Here is a 19,850-nt window from a genome sequence, read left to right as displayed (position 1 = left end):
TCCCCATGGACACATGATCAGGAATAATGGTGTCCTCAATGGTGAGAAATACAGGCATGTACTAATAAATTATGCAATACCATCAGGGAGGCATCTGATTTGCTCCACATTAATTCTGCAGCAGGACAATGACCCCAAACATACAGCCAATGTCATTAAGAACTATCTTCAGTGTCAAGGAGAACAGGGAGACCTGGAACTGATGATATGGCCCCCACAGAGCCCTGATCTCAACATCGTCGAGTTGGTCTGGGATTACATGAAGCAATAGAAGGATCTGAGTCTACATCCACAGACTTATTGATCTCATCTTAAAAGAGAGAACACAGAAACTCAAAGAGACCAAGGACAGAATCGAGTCCTTCCAAATGATCATTGAACCATTCACAAAATTACCCAGATTTGAGGCATTAGAGAAAGAATTATCCAACAAAATGGAGCAGAATACCAAGGAAATCATCAAAAAGAAACAGAAAAAATTACAGAGGGACTGTGATTTTTATCGATTTGGGATCACCAAGCCTAAGGAATTTAGACCACTACCATCGGATCCATTATCCAATTAAGCTAATTCACAGCATACGAGGGAAGAAACAGACACCTCACAAAACAATAAAAGGTTTTTCCATCCTCATTACCATGCATCAGAAATAACAGTAGGACATTATTGGAAGGATGACTATAAATCAAAAAGATACCGACCCCAAAGGACAGCAGGGAGAAGGAGAGATAACCAATACAGCAGACATTTTAAGGTGAATAATATGAGAACTTTTCAAAGAGAGTACCGTGACAGAGAATACCATGGAACCACTGATGCTCATTCCAGTAATCAGTGGAGAAGGGATGACAGAGATAGATGGGAACATGAGAAGAGAGAAACATTTAGACATTGTTCCAACAACAGAAGACAAGGAGTGTCTCAAGAAGAAGAGGTTTCTCACCACAAGAGAAAGAGTGGACGATGGATTGCTGGTCCTCCCCAGAACCCAGAAATCACTGCACACCAAATAGAGAACAGAGACCATGCAAAGTGAAGAAACTAACCCCATCCACTAACAGACAAGGCAGAGATCCCACTGGAAATAACCCCAAGGAACCCCATTTTCAAGAAGTAAGAACAGGTTCATAGAGGTTTTAATGTCTGACCAAACCATCAATAATAAGTATCATAGGAAGAGAGGAAAAAGGGCAGGTGTTAAGACCAACAGGAATTCTAAGAAATCATCCAATCAGATGAATGCAGTACTAGAGACCACCAATATAGAAGGTGTAAAAATAACTATTTTTGACCCTGAATCTAAGTCTGTTGTCACTGCACCTGTGCCTGCAGGCTAACAGCTAGATCAGACAGGGCTTTCAATATTTCCAGCATGTTACACTGCACTTTCATTAGGTGTGCCAGTGTTACTGACCACTCCACCACAAATAAACAAACTTAACAAATTTCCTGGCTTTCCAGCCACATTATGAAAAAAAAAAAAAAATCAACGTTGTTTAAACTGCATAATACTGACGTTTTACTCACTAATCCATCTGCCAAACTCTGCTTTCTCTTGTGTCCTTTCCTGCATAGGCAAGTCCAGCAAGGGCCCCATGTTGGATGCCAAATGTTACAGGAACATATAGACTGGATAAAACTTCAACAGTTTCTTTATTTCTTTAGCATAGCAGTGCTGGTTTACATCAGTATACATTCATACTAGTACAGGATCACCTTAGTACTGGCTCACAGCAGCATAGGAACAAATCAGTACAGATTCACAGTAGTATTGGATCACATCAGTACAGTTTAATGGCCCTGACATCCTCATACCCCTTTCTGGATGCTGGTCACCCTCAGAAGCCCTGTCTCTGTGCACTGAAAACAAACTTAAAGGCAGATTACAGGTGCTGTTAATTAATTAGCCTAGCTTCTAGCTGACAACTGATTAAGACAAAACCTGAACTGGACCCTGCTAAACCTGGGAAATTCTGATGTTCCACATTTACTCCATGTGGAACTATGCTGTCCCTGCCACAATGTGTGTGTGTGTGTGTGTGTGTGTGTGTGTGTGTGTGTGTGTGTGTGTGTGTGTGTGAAGCAATATAGCATTTATATAATCCTAGTTATTTATAATGCCCAGTCCAAGGGAGATTCAATAATAGAAAGACTACTTCCAAAAATGAAAAAAGTAAAACCGGCACTCACGTTTAGCAGGCAAATCTGTTTATTCAGATGTCATACATAGTAAATTCTCCAGGGACAGAGGCAGCAGCCCGATGTCCATTTCAGCCACTACCTGTGGTTTTCCCCATGGACACATGATCAGGAATAATGGTGTCCTCAATGCTGAGAAATACAGGCATGTACTAATAAATTATGCAATACCATCAGGGAGGCATCTGATTTGCTCCACATTAATTCTGCAGCACGACAATGACCCCAAACATACAGCCAATGTCATTAAGAACTATCTTCAGTGTCAAGGAGAACAGGGAGACCTGGAACTGATGATATGGCCCCCACAGAACCCTGATCTCAACATCATCGAGTTGGTCTGGGATTACATGAAGCAATAGAAGGATCTGATTCTACATCCACAGACTTATTGATCTCATCTTAAAAGAGAGAGCACAGAAACTCAAAGAGACCAAGGACAGAATCGAGTCCTTCCAAATGATCATTGAACCATTCACAAAATTACCCAGATTTGAGGCATTAGAGAAAGAATTATCCAACAAAATGGAGCAGAATACCAAGGAAATCATCAAAAAGAAACAGAAAAAATTACAGAGGGACTGTGATTTTTATCGATTTGGGATCACCAAGCCTAAGGAATTTAGACCACTACCATCGGATCCATTATCCAATTAAGCTAATTCACAGCATACGAGGGAAGAAACTGACACCTCACAAAACAATAAAAGGTTTTTCCATCCTCATTACCATGCATCAGAAATAACAGTAGGACATTATTGGAAGGATGACTATAAATCAAATAGATACCGACCCCAAAGGACAGCAGGGAGAAGGAGAGATAACCAATACAGCAGACATTTTAAGGTGAATAATATGAGAACTTTTCAAAGAGAGTACCGTGACAGAGAATACCATGGAACCACTGATGCTCATTCCAGTAATCAGTGGAGAAGGGATGACAGAGATAGATGGGAACATGAGAAGAGAGAAACATTTAGACATTGTTCCAACAACAGAAGACAAGGAGTGTCTCAAGAAGAAGAGGTTTCTCACCACAAGGGAAAGAGTGGACGATGGATTGCTGGTCCACCCCAGAACCCAGAAATCACTGCACACCAAATAGAGAACAGAGACCATGCAAAGTGAAGAAACTAACCCCTCCACTAACAGACAAGGCAGAGATCCCACTGGAAATAACCCCAAGGAACCCCATTTTCAAGAAGTAAGAACAGGTTCATAGAGGTTTTGATGTCTGACCAAACCATCAATAATAAGTATCATAGGAAGAGAGGAAAAAGGGCAGGTGTTAAGACCAACAGGAATTCTAAGAAATCATCCAATCAGATGAATGCAGTACTAGAGACCACCAATATAGAAGGTGTAAAAAGAACTATTTTCAACCTCAGCTCTAGATCCCTTTCAGATGTAGAAGAAAGGGTTTTTAGAAGGGATCTGAAATATGCTCCATCCATTTCCTCCAATGCCTTTGACAAATTTGTGGATTTACAAAAGTTTACCAGAAAGTCACTCTTAGGAAATTCTTTGAGATGAAGAACACCACTACACCAGTAACCGACATCACCCAGAACAATGAGGAACTTCAGAGTATATTCAGGAAAAAAAATGCATTTCTATCCAGCCCACATCAAAGGAGGGTTCATTGATACATTCCAGAAACTGACAATGGAAGATTTCAGGAAAGTGTAGAACAAGAAACACAAACGTTGCTGGAATTTATCCAAACTAGACTGACAAGCCATCATAGATTTGAGTAAAGTTGAAACAATTACCCTTAAACCATGTGACAAAGGAGGCAGAGTTGCAATCCTTAATACTGAAGAATAAATTAAAGAAATAACAAGACAGCTGACACCATCACCTATCAGAAACTCAAAACTGACCTATCCAAATGCATCAAAAACAACTATATTAAACTTTCAGAGAAACATCTGGCACCTAAATATCGAAAAATCCAGTTACAGCAATGATATATGTTTTACCCAAAGTGCATAAAAGCCTCATTTCACCACCGGGTCAATCTATCATCACAGGAATGGGCAGCCTTACCTCAAATTTATCCGCAATGGTAGATCACCATCTCCAACCATGGGTGGCCAACACACTTTCTTTCCTAAAAGACACCAGGGATGCCATAAAAAATTCAAGAGATCAAATGGGAGCCAAACACATATTTGGTTACTGCTGATGTCTCTTCACTATACAACGTGATCGACCATAAGTACGGTATTGAAGCCATCTCCTGGTTTTTGGATCAAACCAATGAAAGTAAAGACAAAAACATTCATTATTGAATCCATTGAATTTATACTCACCAATAATTTTTCTCCTTTAATGGTGACAATTACCTTCAACATAAGGACACCGCCATGGGCACTCATTTTGCCCTAAGTTACGCTAACCTGTTCATGCCTTTTTGGGAATTCAAAACCATCTATTCCAATGTAACTTGGGGTACACAGCTACAGAATTGTGGTTGGTACATAGACGACATTAGTTATACTCCCATTATATAAATTACTAGTGAGGCCACACCTTGAATACTGTGTACAATTCTGGGCACCGTACTACAAAAAGGATATACTGAAGCAAGAAAAGGTTCAGAGGAGGGTGACCAAACTAATTAAGGGCATGGAGATGATGGAATACAAGGAAAGGCTTGAAAGACTAGGCATGTTTACATTGGAAAAGAGGAGACTAAGAGGGGACATGATCAACATCTACAAATATATAAGGGGGCTTTACACAGAGCTTGCGCAGGACCTGTTTTTGGCCAGATCAACACATAGGACTCGTGGACACTCGCTTAGGTTAGAGGAGAGGAGATTCCACACAATAAGTCGTAAAGGCTTTTTCACAGTAAGGACAACACGTGTTTGGAAATTCCCTGCCTGAGGGAGTTGTAATGGTGGACTCTGTCAACACCTTTAATAATGGGTTAGATAAATTCCTAATGGATAAGGATATCCAGGGTTATGGTGCATAGTCACGCACTATAGTTACTATAAAAAGGGACAAAATGCAATGGCTGACATCAGCATCAATCAAAATTTTAGACAAATCATCATGCACAGGAGACCACAAATAGGTTGAAGTCGATGGACAATTGTCTTTTTTCAACCTTAGATACTATGTTACTATGTTACTTTGTTACAGTGAACACCACAGACATTGGCTTAAAGGAATTCCAAAAATCCAATTAATTAGAATCAAGAGAAATTGTAGTGAACCATCAACATGCGAATCTCAGATACAGCACCTGAAAAAAAAAAATCTGGAGAAAGGCTATCAACCAGAGTCCATCAAGACAGCAGCACAACAGACCATGGCCATTGAAAGGACAACATTAATAGAAGATCGAAGGATCACTCAATCAACTTCCACGTCAGACACTCAATGGGCCTTTCTATCTGGCTTTGTCTCAAATCATAAACTCTTTGAACGAATAGTTAAAAAACACTGGCATATTCTTCCAAGAGATCCAGTTTTAAAGAACATCATGCCGGTCAAACTTAAATTCATCTACCGCAGAGCTCCCAATTTGAAAAAACGCCTGGTATGCTGTGCTTTACCTATCAAAAGCACCAATCCAATTAGAACAGTCGGTTTCCATAGGTGCGGTACCTGTTTAGGATGCAGAAATGCTAAAACGGACAAATCCAAATACACCAAAATTACTGTAAATGGAACAACTATGAAAATACGGGATTTTATTACATGTAATACAACAAATGTAATATACCTTATCACGTGTACATGTGGCAAATCCTATGTGGGTAGAACTTCAAGGTCTCTTAAAACTCACATACAGTAGATGAACATCTGCACAACATTTGAAAAGGACTTACTACCTATCATCTCTCTGAACATTTCAGGAAGGACATCAATGCTTCATTCTATATTTTGTGGATCTAATTAATATTAAAGCCACATGGAAAAATAGAAATCTAGAAACCAATCTAGCTAAAACTGAAAGGAAGATGATCTTTAATCTCCAAATGCTCGCCCCCAATGGCTTGAACCAGGACTTTGAGATTAAATGGTTCTTATAGAACAATACAACATAACCCTTCTTTCCCTTCTTGCTTTTATGAGATCCCTAGATTCATGGTCCTGACTTACAGTATAAGGATCAGATTGTTTTTCATGCTATAAACAAAATGTATTTCCCATTTATTTATCTTTATACATGTTGTACTGTATTTCCACATCCTTTCCACTGTTCATAGTCCAGCATCATTATGAGATCCCCATATTCGTGGTCCTGATTTAAGGGACAGGATTGCTCTTCATGCTTTTTCATGTTTTTCTTATTTTTATGCTATGAACAAAATGTTGTTCCCATTATTTTTTTTTGTTATTCATGTTTTATTGTTACATGTTATCATACATCGGAACAAATTGCAAGTAACAGAAGAACCATCTCTTAAGGATTTCTACACACAGAGAAATATACCTCTGATGCTGCTTTGTTCTGGGACTTGGAACTATAAGATAACATTATTATCAATAAAGAAACTCATTACAAAATGGTCCCCTCACTTCCAGTCACCAGCAAATCCATTGACTTCCTGTTCCAGCGGGTAACTCGTATCACACTTCTGGCCGCCAGGTGGAACGCATAGCGGACGTCACTTCTGGGCCAGAAGTCACCAGATGAGACATGCAGTCACTTTCAAATGGCCAGGATACCATATAAATATACAAGACTGAGGCACAGAGGTTATACAGATAACTACTACTACTACTACCTGTTATTTATATAGCACACACATATTCCGCAGCGCTGTACAGAGAATACTTGCCCATTCACATCAGTCCCTGCCCCAGTGGAGCTTACAATCTGTATTCCCTACCACATGTACACACAGACACATTCACACTAGGTTTATTTTTTGTTGGGAGCCAATTAACCTACCAGTATATTTTTGGATTGTGGGAGGAAACCGGAGTACCCGGAGGAAACCCACGCAAGTACGGGGAGAATATACAAACTCCACACAGTTAGGGCCATGGTGGGAATCGAACCCATGACCTCAGTGCTGTGAGGCAGTAATGCTAACCATTACACCATCCGTACTGCCCCAAACAAGATAAAGGTACCAGGTTGTCCTAAAACACGTCAGCATTACCCTCTAGTGCCGTGATCTTTACATGGACATTTTGGACTGGGTTTGCTGTTATTGGGAATTAAATCAATGGGAGCCACAAGCAGGGTATTTTTTACAGGGGTTCCTGCATTGCCACACCTGTGGCTCCATCTACCCTGATTGGTAGGATTAATTCCTCTTAAGTGTTCATTCACTTAGCATTTTGTTAATTGATAAACATAAACTATTAACAATTCTATTTTTGAAAGAATTCTTAATTTGCAGCATTTTTCCTACATCTGTCTAAAACTTGCACAGTTCTGTATGTATATATATATATATATATATATATATATATATGCAAACAAGATTAAGGCGGCACTCAAAGACTTAGTAAAATGGTGAAGCAGGCATCCGAGCAGGGATGCTGTTTTTAATAGTGTTACGTTTCGGGGACGTATCCCCTTCCTCAGACAATGATACAGTGCATCAAACAGAAATATATACAAGACATAATTGGTTCTACTTACCCCCCTTCCCCCGCTCACAGCAGCGTGCATCGCGGTGCTCCAGACTTCCCCCGTCCGGCACTTCCGGTCTCTGCGTCACCACAGTCCAGGAAGTGACGTACATGGGCCGGTCGGTTGCCATGACGACGCGCCGTGAGCTGTCAAACAAGTTACAATAAACAATAAGCTATAAATACATTTAAAACATCTAAAAACTAGATGCGTATACTGCATGTTTTTTTTTTAAAAACCAATGTCATAAAACCAAAACATGACATACATAAAAAGCGCTGGTATAAGCTCGAGTATGCCAAACACGTGAAAAAAAGTTGACAAAAAAGTGACAAAAAACATACATTATACTACTATAGTGCATGCACTGGACAATATGGGACTTCAACCTGAAATGTGAGTTAGCCTTACATAAAGTTTATTTATGTGTATCACTTTAATCATATACTAAATATTAAATGAACTTTCACACAATTGCCACTTATAACCTGCCCTACTGTGCACCACCGTATTTTACTGGGAAATCATTGTGTGCAGGCACACAAGTATAGCTACACTACCAGTGTCTGCTGTTGAGCCTAATGGTCTAATGTTGTCTCTAACCATATAGATCTTTGCTTGCCACCCTCAGAGCACACTTATAAAAAGTTAATGAGTCCTAATGAATCATTAAGACCTCTTGGTGCCAAGCAATCTAGTTTAAATATCCATTTGGATTCTAATTGAAGCAGTTTCTTACCCCTATCACCTCCCCGTAAAGAAGCTGGGACATGATCTATTGCCTTATATCTAAGACTAGCCAGATTGTGTCGCTGATTGTGTTTAACGGGTGTTTCTTTAAACAACTGACCGGTTGATCTATGGGCTCACCAGTGGCTCCTTCTTTCGCTAATTGCTACATTTGGGACCGGCCCATGTACGTCACTTCCTGGACTGTGGTGACGCAGAGACCGGAAGTGCCGGACGGGGGAAGTCTGGAGCACCGCGATGCACGCTGCTGTGAGCGGGGGAAGGGGGGGAAGTAGAACCAATTATGTCTTGTATATATTTCTGTTTGATGCACTGTATCATTGTCTGAGGAAGGGGATACGTCCCCGAAACGTAACACTATTAAAAACAGCATCCCTGCTCGGATGCCTGCTTCACCATCTTACTAAGTCTTTGAGTGCCGCCTTAATCTTGTTTGCGTGTCTATGTGGGCTGGCCCCACAGGGAAGGCACCTTAGCAGGTTACTGATTACTGGAGTGCCGACGCCGAGCGTTTATATATATATATATATATACACACATATACACACACACACACACACACACATACAATATAAATATATATATATATATATATATATATATATAACCAGAAGAATAGGCGGCACTCCAGAGACTTAGTATCCAATACTTCTTTTTATTGAATCTTCAATAAAAAGAAGTATTGGATACTAAGTCTCTGGAGTGCCGCCTATTCTTCTGGTTGTTGATGGATTTCGTATCCTAAGGAGGGCACCGGAGCAATTATCAAGGTAGCAAGGGGAGTGCCGGCTATTCTGCTGCTATATATATATATATATATATATATATGTATGTATTTGTTTATTTATTTATATTATGATGCTACTATCTTTGGCTATGCTTTAAGCCTAATAAACTCTTTGGTGTCTTTCTAAAAATGTTGGATAGTGTGACAGAATATACTGTCCAAGGTCCATTCTGACTATGTTATAGTAGCTATTGTTCTTAAACAGGGCCAGGTGTGATGTGTTATGCTGGACCAGTCACTAGACACTAATAGCAGGAAGCTGGGAGCAGTTGGAGCCCTCTGAGGTCACATATGACTATAAAAGGATAAAACAGGGAGTGACTGGCTATCTTCCCCCATCACCAAGGGATTCATTGCATCAAGATCCCATTGATCTCCCCTAGGACTGAGTCAGACAATGGGGCATGAGAACAGCAGGGGGGATCTCTGCATGACTCATCTCTTTTGCAGACCCTCATTGATCTCTTCCAATCAGGAGGGACTTTGGTGGTGGAAATTGGAATGTCGTTTAAAAAGGGAAGGCAAGAGATCTCCAGGGTGTGTGTGAGTTTGGCTTCTAAAAGCTACTAGTCCTGGAGTCTCAGCTCCTGCTAGTGTGCTGAGGATTTTGCCTGGGAGCATTGTGGCTACTGGATTACCCACTTTTCCCTGGATTTGCAGACTTGTTGGCTCTGCTGTATGAACACTGCTTGAAACCCCTGTGATCCTACACAATTATACTACATCCGGACAAGAGCATGTGGGAAAGTGCTGGGAAGTCTGACGGTAAACTGCTGTTTATTGGGACCTTTTGATCTGGGGTTAATTTCAAATGTGTTTATCTTATAGTTGATTTAGAGAGCTTGTACTGAGTAAACCCCTAATAAATATATTGTTATATCTTTATCTGTCTCCTGTCTGCGTGACCTGACCCAGAAGTCCTGGAGTACCCTCTGAGTTTATGCTCTAATACTCCTGGTCTTCACAGATAGATAGATAGATAGATAGATAGATAGATGGAGGCCTCCATCTTTGTATCCAACTATAAAAGGTCATAAAGAGACCTACAGGAAGCTCTCATCTTAATCATTGTGAATGCAATTCTGTATTGCATTCACATAGACTCAAGATCTGGAGCTTTATCCATTTGATCAAGTGGATAAAACTATCCTATGATTGCTATCATCACTTAGACCCATCTATAGAATAGGTTACACAAAATTGTATTTAAAATACAGATTAATCCCCTGATGAAGTCTCATGAGCAGACAAAACGTGTAGGGTAAAGAGACTGCAAACAGAAAGCCCCCCCCCCTCTCGGTATCCACTCCAGCACACTGACTAATACCCGTAATAATACTTGAAACTATCTGGTAATAGAATTTCAGAGATATTTTTTACATATATTTCCGAATACATTAGAAGCTGCTGAGCCCCTTCATGGCTTCTTGGTAGTCCTACACTACATGATAGCAGTGGCCATATAAGGCTATGTGATTTGTCTATAATAGGGCCTCATGATGCAGTCCCATACAAAAATACATCCAGATTGAGGGCTAACTTACCTAAGAGCCACCCCTAGGATCTCCCATTAGCACAACAAGGACAAGCATGCCTTCCAAATGCTGCTCCCATATAATGCCTTCTCAGACATGCAAACAAACACAGTGGCAGCTGCTCAATCACTCTGGAGATTCTTAGGTACTTGAAAAGGAAGGGGTCAAAGCAAACAGAACAGAAAGAGGGGGACTTTTATCCCCGCTGGTATCCCCCCAGCACACTAATACCTGTAATAATACTTGAAACTAGTGATGTGCACTGGAAATTTTTCGGGTTTTGTGTTTTGGTTTTGGATTCGGTTCCGAGGCCGGGTTTTGGATTCGGACGCGTTTTGGCAAAACATCCCTTAAAATTATTTGTCGGATTCGGGTGTGTTTTGGATTCGGGTGTTTTTTTTACAAAAAACCCTCAAAAACAGCTTAAATCATAGAATTTGGGGGTCATTTTGATCCTATAGTATTATTAACCTCAATAACCATAATTTCCACTCATTTCCAGTCTATTCTGAACACCTCACACCTCACAATATTATTTTTAGTCGTAAAATTTGCACCAAGGTCGCTGGATGACTAAGCTAAGCGACCCAAGTGGCCGACACAAACACCTGGCCCATCTAGGAGTGGCACTGCAGTGTCAGACAGGATGGCAGATTTAAAAAATTGTCCCCAAACAGCACATGATGCAAAGAAAAATGAAAGAAAAAAGAGGTGCAAGATGGAATTGTCTTTGTGCCCTCCCACCCACCCTTATGTTGTATAAACAGGACATGCACACTTTAACAAACCCATCATTTCAGCGACAGGGTCTGCCACACAACTGTGACTGAAATGACTGGTTGGTTTGGGCCCCCACCAAAAAAGAAGCAATCAATCTCTCCTTGCACAAACTGGCTCTACAGAGGCAAGATGTCCACCTCCTCCTTATCGTCCGATTCCTCACCCCTTTCACTGTGTACATTCCCCTCCTCACAGAATATTAATTCGTCCCCACTGGAATCCACCATCTCAGGTCCCTGTATAGTTTCTGGAGGCAATTGCTGGTGAATGTTTCCACCGAGGAATTGATTATAATTAATTTTGATGAACATCATCTTCTCCACATTTTCTGGAAGTAACCTCGTACGCCGATTGCTGACAAGGTGAGCGGCTGCACTAAACACTCTTTCGGAGTACACACTGGAGGGGGGGCAACTTAGGTAATAATAAAGCCAGTTTGTGCAAGGGTATCCAAATTGCCTCCTTTTCCTGCCAGTATACGTACGGACTGTCTGACGTGCCTACTTGGATGCGGTCACTCATATAATCCTCCACCATTCTTTCAATGGTGACAGAATCATATGCAGTGACAGTAGACAATATGTCAGTAATCGTTGGCAGGTCCTTCAGTCCGGACCAGATGTCAGCACTCGCTCCAGACTGCCCTGCATCACCGCCAGCGGGTGGGCTCGGAATTCTTAGCCTTTTCCTTGCAGCCCAAGTTGCGGGAGAATGTGAAGGAGGAGCTGTTGACGGGTCATGTTCCGCTTGACTTGACAATTTTCTCACCAGCAGGTCTTTGAACCTCTGCAGACTTGTGTCTGCCGGAAAGAGAGATCCAACGTAGGTTTTAAATCTAGGATCGAGCACGGTGGCCAAAATGTAGTGCTCTGATTTCAACAGATTGACTACCCGTGAATCCTGGTTAAGCGAATTAAGGGCTCCATCCACAAGTCCCACATGCCTAGCGGAATCGCTATGTTATAGCTCCTCCTTCAATCTCTCCAGCTTCTTCTGCAAAAGCCTGATGAGGGGAATGACCTGACTCAGGCTGGCAGTGTCTGAACTGACTTCACGTGTGGCAAGTTCAAAGGGTTGCAGGACCTTGCACAACGTTGAAATCATTCTCCACTGCGCTTGAGTCAGGTGCATTCCCCCTCCTTTGCCTATATCTTAGGTAGCTGTATAGGCTTGAATGGACTTTTGCTGCTCCTCCATCCTCTGAAGCATATAGAGGGTTGAATTCCACCTCGTTACCACCTCTTGCTTCAGATGATGGCAGGGCAGGTTCAGGAGTATTTGCTGGTGCTCCAGTCTTCGGCACGTGGAGGCTGAATGCCGAAAGTGGCCCGCAATTCTTCGGGCCACCGACAGCATCTCTTGCACGCCCCTGTCGTTTTTTAAATAATTCTGCACCACCAAATTCAAGGTATGTGCAAAACATGGGACGTGCTGGAATTTGCCCAGATGTAATGCACGCACAATATTGGTGGAGTTGTCCGATGTCACAAATCCCCAGGAGAGTCCAATTGGGGTAAGCCATTCTGCGATGATGTTCCTCAGTTTCCGTAAGAGGTTGTCAGCTGTGTGCCTTTTATGGAAAGCAGTGATACAAAGCGTAGCCTGCCTAGGAACGAGTTGGCGTTTGCGAGATGCTGCTACTGGTGCCGCCGCTGCTGTTCTTGCTGCGGGATGCAATACATCTACCCAGTGGGCTGTCACAGTCATATAGTCCTGAGTCTGCCCTGCTCCACTTGTCCACATGTCCGTGGTTAAGTGGACATTGGGTACAACTGCATTTTTTAGGACACTGGTGACTCTTTTTCTGACGTCTGTGTACATTTTCGGTATCGCCTGCCTAGAGAAATGGAACCTAGATGGTATTTGGTACCGGGTACACAGTACCTCAATCAATTCTCTAGTTCCCTGTGAATTAACGGTGGATACCGGAAACACGTTTCTCACCACCCAGGCTGCCAAGGCCTGAGTTATCCGCTTTGCAGCAGGATGACTGCTGTGATATTTCATCTTCCTCGCAAAGGACTGTTGGACAGTCAATTGCTTACTGGAAGTAGTACAAGTGGTCTTCCGACTTCCCCTCTGGGATGATGATCAACTCCCAGCAGCAACAACGGCAGCGCCAGCAGGAGTAGGCGTTACACTCAAGGATGCATCAGAGGAATCCCAGGCAGGAGAGGACTCGTCAGACTTGACAGTGACATGGCCTGCAGGACTATTGGAATTCCTGTCTAAGGAGGAAATTGACACTGAGGGAGTTGGTGGTGTGGTTTGCAGGAGCTTGGTCACAAGAGGAAGGGATTTAGTTGGCAGTGGACTGCTTCCGCTGTCACCCAAAGTTTTTGAACTTGTCAATGACTTCTGATGAATGCAGTCCAGGTGACGTATAAGGGAGGATTTTCCTAGGTGGTTAACGTCCTTACCCCTACTTATTACAGATTGACAAAGGCAACACACGGCTTGACACCAGTTGTCCGCATTTCTGTTGTAATAATTCCACACCGAAGAGGTGATTTTTTTTGTATTTTTGACCAGACATGTCAATGGCCATATTTTTCCCACGGACAACAGGTGTCTCCCCGGGTGCCTGACTTAAACAAACCACCTCACCATCAGAATCCTCCTTGTCAATTTCCTCCACAGCGCCAGCAACACCCATATCCTCATCCTGGTGTACTTCAACAGTGACATCTTCAATTTGACTATCAGGAACTGGACTGCGGGTGCTCCTTCCAGCACTTGCAGGGTGCGTGCAAATGGTGGAAGGCACCACGTCTTCCCGTCCAATGTTGGGAAGGTGAGGCATCGCAACCGACACAATTGGACTCTCCTGGGGGATTTGTGATTTAGAAGAACGCACAGTTCTTTGCTGTGCTTTTGCCATCTTAAGTCTTTTAAGTTTTCTAGCAGGAGGATGAGTGCTTCTATCCTCATGTGAAGCTGACCCACTAGTCATGAGGAACATAGGAGAGGGCCTCAGCCGTTCCTTGCCACTCCGTGTAGTAAATGGCATATTGGCAAGTTTACGCTTCTCCTCAGACGATTTTAATTTTGATTTTTGGGTCATTTTACTGAACTTTTGTTTTTTTGGATTTTACATGCTCTCTACTATGACATTGGGCATTGGCCTTGGCAGACGACGATGATGGCATTTCATCGTGACTAGTGGCAGCAGCTTCAGCATGAGGTGGAAGTGGATCTTGATCTTTCCCTATTTTACACTACAAATTTTTGTTCTCCATTTTTTAATGTGTGGAATTATATGCCAGTAATATATTTATCAATAGCAATGGCATACTACTATATATACTGCGCACAAAAACTGAAATGCACCACAGGTATGAATGGATAGTATACTTGACGACACAGAGGTAGGTAGAGCAGTGGCCTTCTGTACCGTACTGCTATATATTAAATACTGGTGGTCAGCAAACTGTGCAAAACTGAAATGCACCACAGGTATGGATGGATAGTATACTTGACGACACAGAGGTAGGTAGAGCAGTGGCCTACTGTACCGTACTGCTATATATTATATATACTGGTGGTCAGCAAACTGTGCAAAACTGAAATGCACCACAGGTATGGATGGATAGTATACTTGACGGCACAGAGGTAGGTAGAGCAGTGGCCTACTGTACCGTACTGCTATATATTATATATACTGGTGGTCAGCAATCTGTGCAAAACTGAAATGCACCACAGATATGGATGGATAGTATACTTGACGACACAGAGGTAGGTAGAGCAGTGGCCTACTGTACCGTACTGCTATATATTATATATACTGGTGGTAAGCAAACTGTGCAAAACTGAAATGCACCACAGGTATGGAAGGATAGTATACTTGACGACACATAGGTAGGTGGAGCAGTGGCCTACTGTACTGTACTGAAATATATTATATACTGGTGTTCAGCAAACTGTGCAAAACTGAAATGCACCACAGGTAGGGATGGATAGTACACTTGACGACACAGAGGTAGGTAGAGCAGTGGCCTACTGTATCGTACTGCTATATATTATATACTGGTGGTCAGCAAACTGTGCAAAACTGAAATGCACCACAGGTATGGATGGAGAGTATACTTGACGACACAGAGGTAGGTAGAGCAGTGGCCTTCTGTACCATACTGCTATATATTATATACTGGTGGTCAGCAAACTGTGCAAAACTGAAATGCACCACAGGTATGGATGGAGAGTATACTTGACGACACAGAGGTAGGTAGAGCAGTGGCCTTCTGTACCATACTGCTATATATTATATACTGATGGTCAGCAAACTGTGCAAAACTGAAATGCACCACAGGTATGGATGGATAGTATACTTGACGACACAGAGGTATGTAGAGCAGTGGCCTACTGTACCGCGCTGCTATATATTATATACTGGTGGTCAGCAAACTGTGCAAAACTGAAATGCACCACAGGTATGGACGGATAGTATACTTGATGACACAGAGGTAGGTAGAGGAGTGGCCTTCTGTACCGTACTGCTATATATTATATACTGGTGGTCAGCAAACTGTGCAAAACTGAAATGCACCACAGGTATGGATGGATAATATACTTGACGACACAGAGGTAGGTAGAGCAGTGGCCTACTGTACCGTACTGCTATATATTATATACTGGTGGTCAGCAAACTGTGCAAAACTGAAATGCACCACAGGTATGGATGGATAGTATACTTGACGACACAGAGGTAGGTAGAGCAGTGGCCTACTGTACCGTACTGCTATATATTATATACTGGTGGTCAGCAAACTGTGCAAAACTGAAAAGCACCACAGGTATGGATGGATAGCATACTTGACGACACAGAGGTAGGTAGAGCAGTGACCTACTGTACCGTACTGAAATATATTATATACTGGTGGTTAGCAAACTGTGCAAAACTGAAATGCACCACAGGTATGGATGGATAGTATACTTGACGACACAGAGGTAGGTAGAGGAGTGGCCTTCTGTACCGTACTGCTATATATTATATACTGGTGGTCAGCAAACTGTGCAAAACTGAAATGCACCACAGGTATGGATGGATAGTATACTTGACGACACAGAGGTAGGTAGAGCAGTGGCCTACTGTACCGTACTGCTATATATTATATATACTGGTGGTCAGCAAACTGTGCAAAACTGAAATGCACCACAGGTATGGATGGATAGTATACTTGACGACACAGAGGTAGGTAGAGCAGTGGCCTACTGTACCGTACTGCTATATATTATATATACTGGTGGTCAGCAAACTGTGCAAAACTGAAATGCACCACAGGTATGGATGGATAATATACTTGACGACACAGAGGTAGGTGGAGCAGTGGCCTACTGTACCGTACTGCTATATATTATATATACTGGTGGTCAGCAATCTGTGCAAAACTGAAATGCACCACAGATATGGATGGATAGTATACTTGACGACACAGAGGTAGGTAGAGCAGTGGCCTACTGTACCGTACTGCTATATATTATATATACTGGTGGTCAGCAAACTGTGCAAAACTGAAATGCACCACAGGTATAGATGGATAGTATACTTGACCACACATAGGTAGGTGGAGCAGTGGCCTACTGTACTGTACTGAAATATATTATATACTGGTTTTCAGCAAACTGTGCAAAACTGAAATGCACCACAGGTATGGACGGATAGTATACTTGATGACACAGAGGTAGGTAGAGGAGTGGCCTTCTGTACCGTACTGCTATATATTATATACTGGTGGTCAGCAAACTGTGCAAAACTGAAATGCACCACAGGTATGGATGGATAGTATACTTGACGACACAGAGGTAGGTAGAGCAGTGGCCTACTGTACCGTACTGCTATATATTATATAATGGTGGTCAGCAAACTGTGCAAAACTGAAATGCACCACAGGTATGGATGGATAGTATACTTGACGACACAGAGGTAGGTAGAGCAGTGGCCTACTGTACCGTACTGCTATATATTATATACTGGTGGTCAGCAAACTGTGAAAAACTGAAATGCACCACAGGTATGGATAGAGAGTATACTTGACGACACAGAGGTAGGTAGAGCAGTGGCCTTCTGTACCATACTGCTATATATTATATACTGATGGTCAGCAAACTGTGCAAAACTGAAATGCACCACAGGTATGGATGGATAGTATACTTGACGACACAGAGGTATGTAGAGCAGTGGCCTACTGTACCGCGCTGCTATATATTATATACTGGTAGTCAGCAAACTGTGCAAAACTGAAATGCACCACAGGTATGGACGGATAGTATACTTGATGACACAGAGGTAGGTAGAGGAGTGGCCTTCTGTACCGTACTGCTATATATTATATACTGGTGGTCAGCAAACTGTGCAAAACTGAAATGCACCACAGGTATGGATGGATAGTATACTTGACGACACAGAGGTAGGTAGAGCAGTGGCCTACTGTACCGTACTGCTATATAATATATACTGGTGGTCAGCAAACTGTGCAAAACTGAAATGCACCACAGGTATGGATGGATAGTATACTTGACGACACAGAGGTAGGTAGAGCAGTGGCCTACTGTACCGTACTGCTATATATTATATACTGGTGGTCAGCAAACTGTGCAAAACTGAAAAGCACCACAGGTATGGATGGATAGTATACTTGACGACACAGAGGTAGGTAGAGCAGTGGCCTACTGTACCGTACTGAAATATATTATATACTGGTGGTCAGCAAACTGTGCAAAACTGAAATGCACCACAGGTATGGATGGATAGCATACTTGACGACACAGAGGTAGGTAGAGGAGTGGCCTTCTGTACCGTACTGCTATATATTATATACTGGTGGTCAGCAAACTGTGCAAAACTGAAATGCACCACAGGTATGGATGGATAGTATACTTGACGACACAGAGGTAGGTAGAGCAGTGGCCTACTGTACCGTACTGCTATATATTATATATACTGGTGGTCATCAAACTGTGCAAAACTGAAATGCACCACAGGTATGGATGGATAGTATATTGACGACACAGAGGTAGGTAGAGCAGTGGCCTACTGTACCGTACTGCTATATATTATATATACTGCTGGTGGTCAGCAAACTGTGCAAAACTGAAATGCACCACAGGTATGGATGGATAATATACTTGACGACACAGAGGTAGGTAGAGCAGTGGCCTACTGTACCGTACTGCTATATATTATATATACTGGTGGTCAGCAATCTGTGCAAAACTGAAATGCACCACAGATATGGATGGATAGTATACTTGACGACACAGAGGTAGGTAGAGCAGTGGCCTACTGTACCGTACTGCTATATATTATATATACTGGTGGTCAGCAAACTGTGCAAAACTGAAATGCACCACAGGTATGGATGGATAGTATACTTGACCACACATAGGTAGGTGGAGCAGTGGCCTACTGTACTGTACTGAAATATATTATATACTGGTGGTCAGCAAACTGTGCAAAACTGAAATGCACCACAGGTATGGACGGATAGTATACTTGATGACACAGAGGTAGGTAGAGGAGTGGCCTTCTGTACCGTACTGCTATATATTATATACTGGTGGTCAGCAAACTGTGCAAAACTGAAATGCACCACAGGTATGGATGGATAGTATACTTGACGACACAGAGGTAGGTAGAGCAGTGGCCTACTGTACCGTACTGCTATATATTATATACTGGTGGTCAGCAAACTGTGCAAAACTGAAATGCACCACAGGTATGGATGGATAGTATACTTGACGACACAGAGGTAGGTAGAGCAGTGGCCTACTGTACCGTAATGCTATATATTAAATACTGGTGGTCAGCAAACTGTGCAAAACTGAAATGCAACACAGGTATGGATGGATAGTATACTTGACGACACAGAGGTAGGTAGAGCAGTGGCCTACTGTACCGTACTGAAATATATTATATACTGGTGGTCAGCAAACTGTGCAAAACTGAAATGCACCACAGGTATGGATGGATAGTATACTTGACGACACAGAGGTAGGTAGAGGAGTGGCCTTCTGTACCGTACTGCTATATATTATATACTGGTGGTCAGCAAACTGTGCAAAACTGAAATGCACAACAGGTATGGATGGATAGTATACTTGACGACACAGAGGTAGGTAGAGCAGTGGCCTACTGTACCGTACTGCTATATATTATATATACTGGTGGTCAGCAAACTGTGCAAAACT

The sequence above is a fragment of the Pseudophryne corroboree genome, chromosome 3, assembly GCF_028390025.1.
Source record: "Pseudophryne corroboree isolate aPseCor3 chromosome 3, aPseCor3.hap2, whole genome shotgun sequence".
Classification (NCBI taxonomy): domain Eukaryota; kingdom Metazoa; phylum Chordata; class Amphibia; order Anura; family Myobatrachidae; genus Pseudophryne; species Pseudophryne corroboree.
This window is presented reverse-complemented; position numbering follows the sequence as displayed.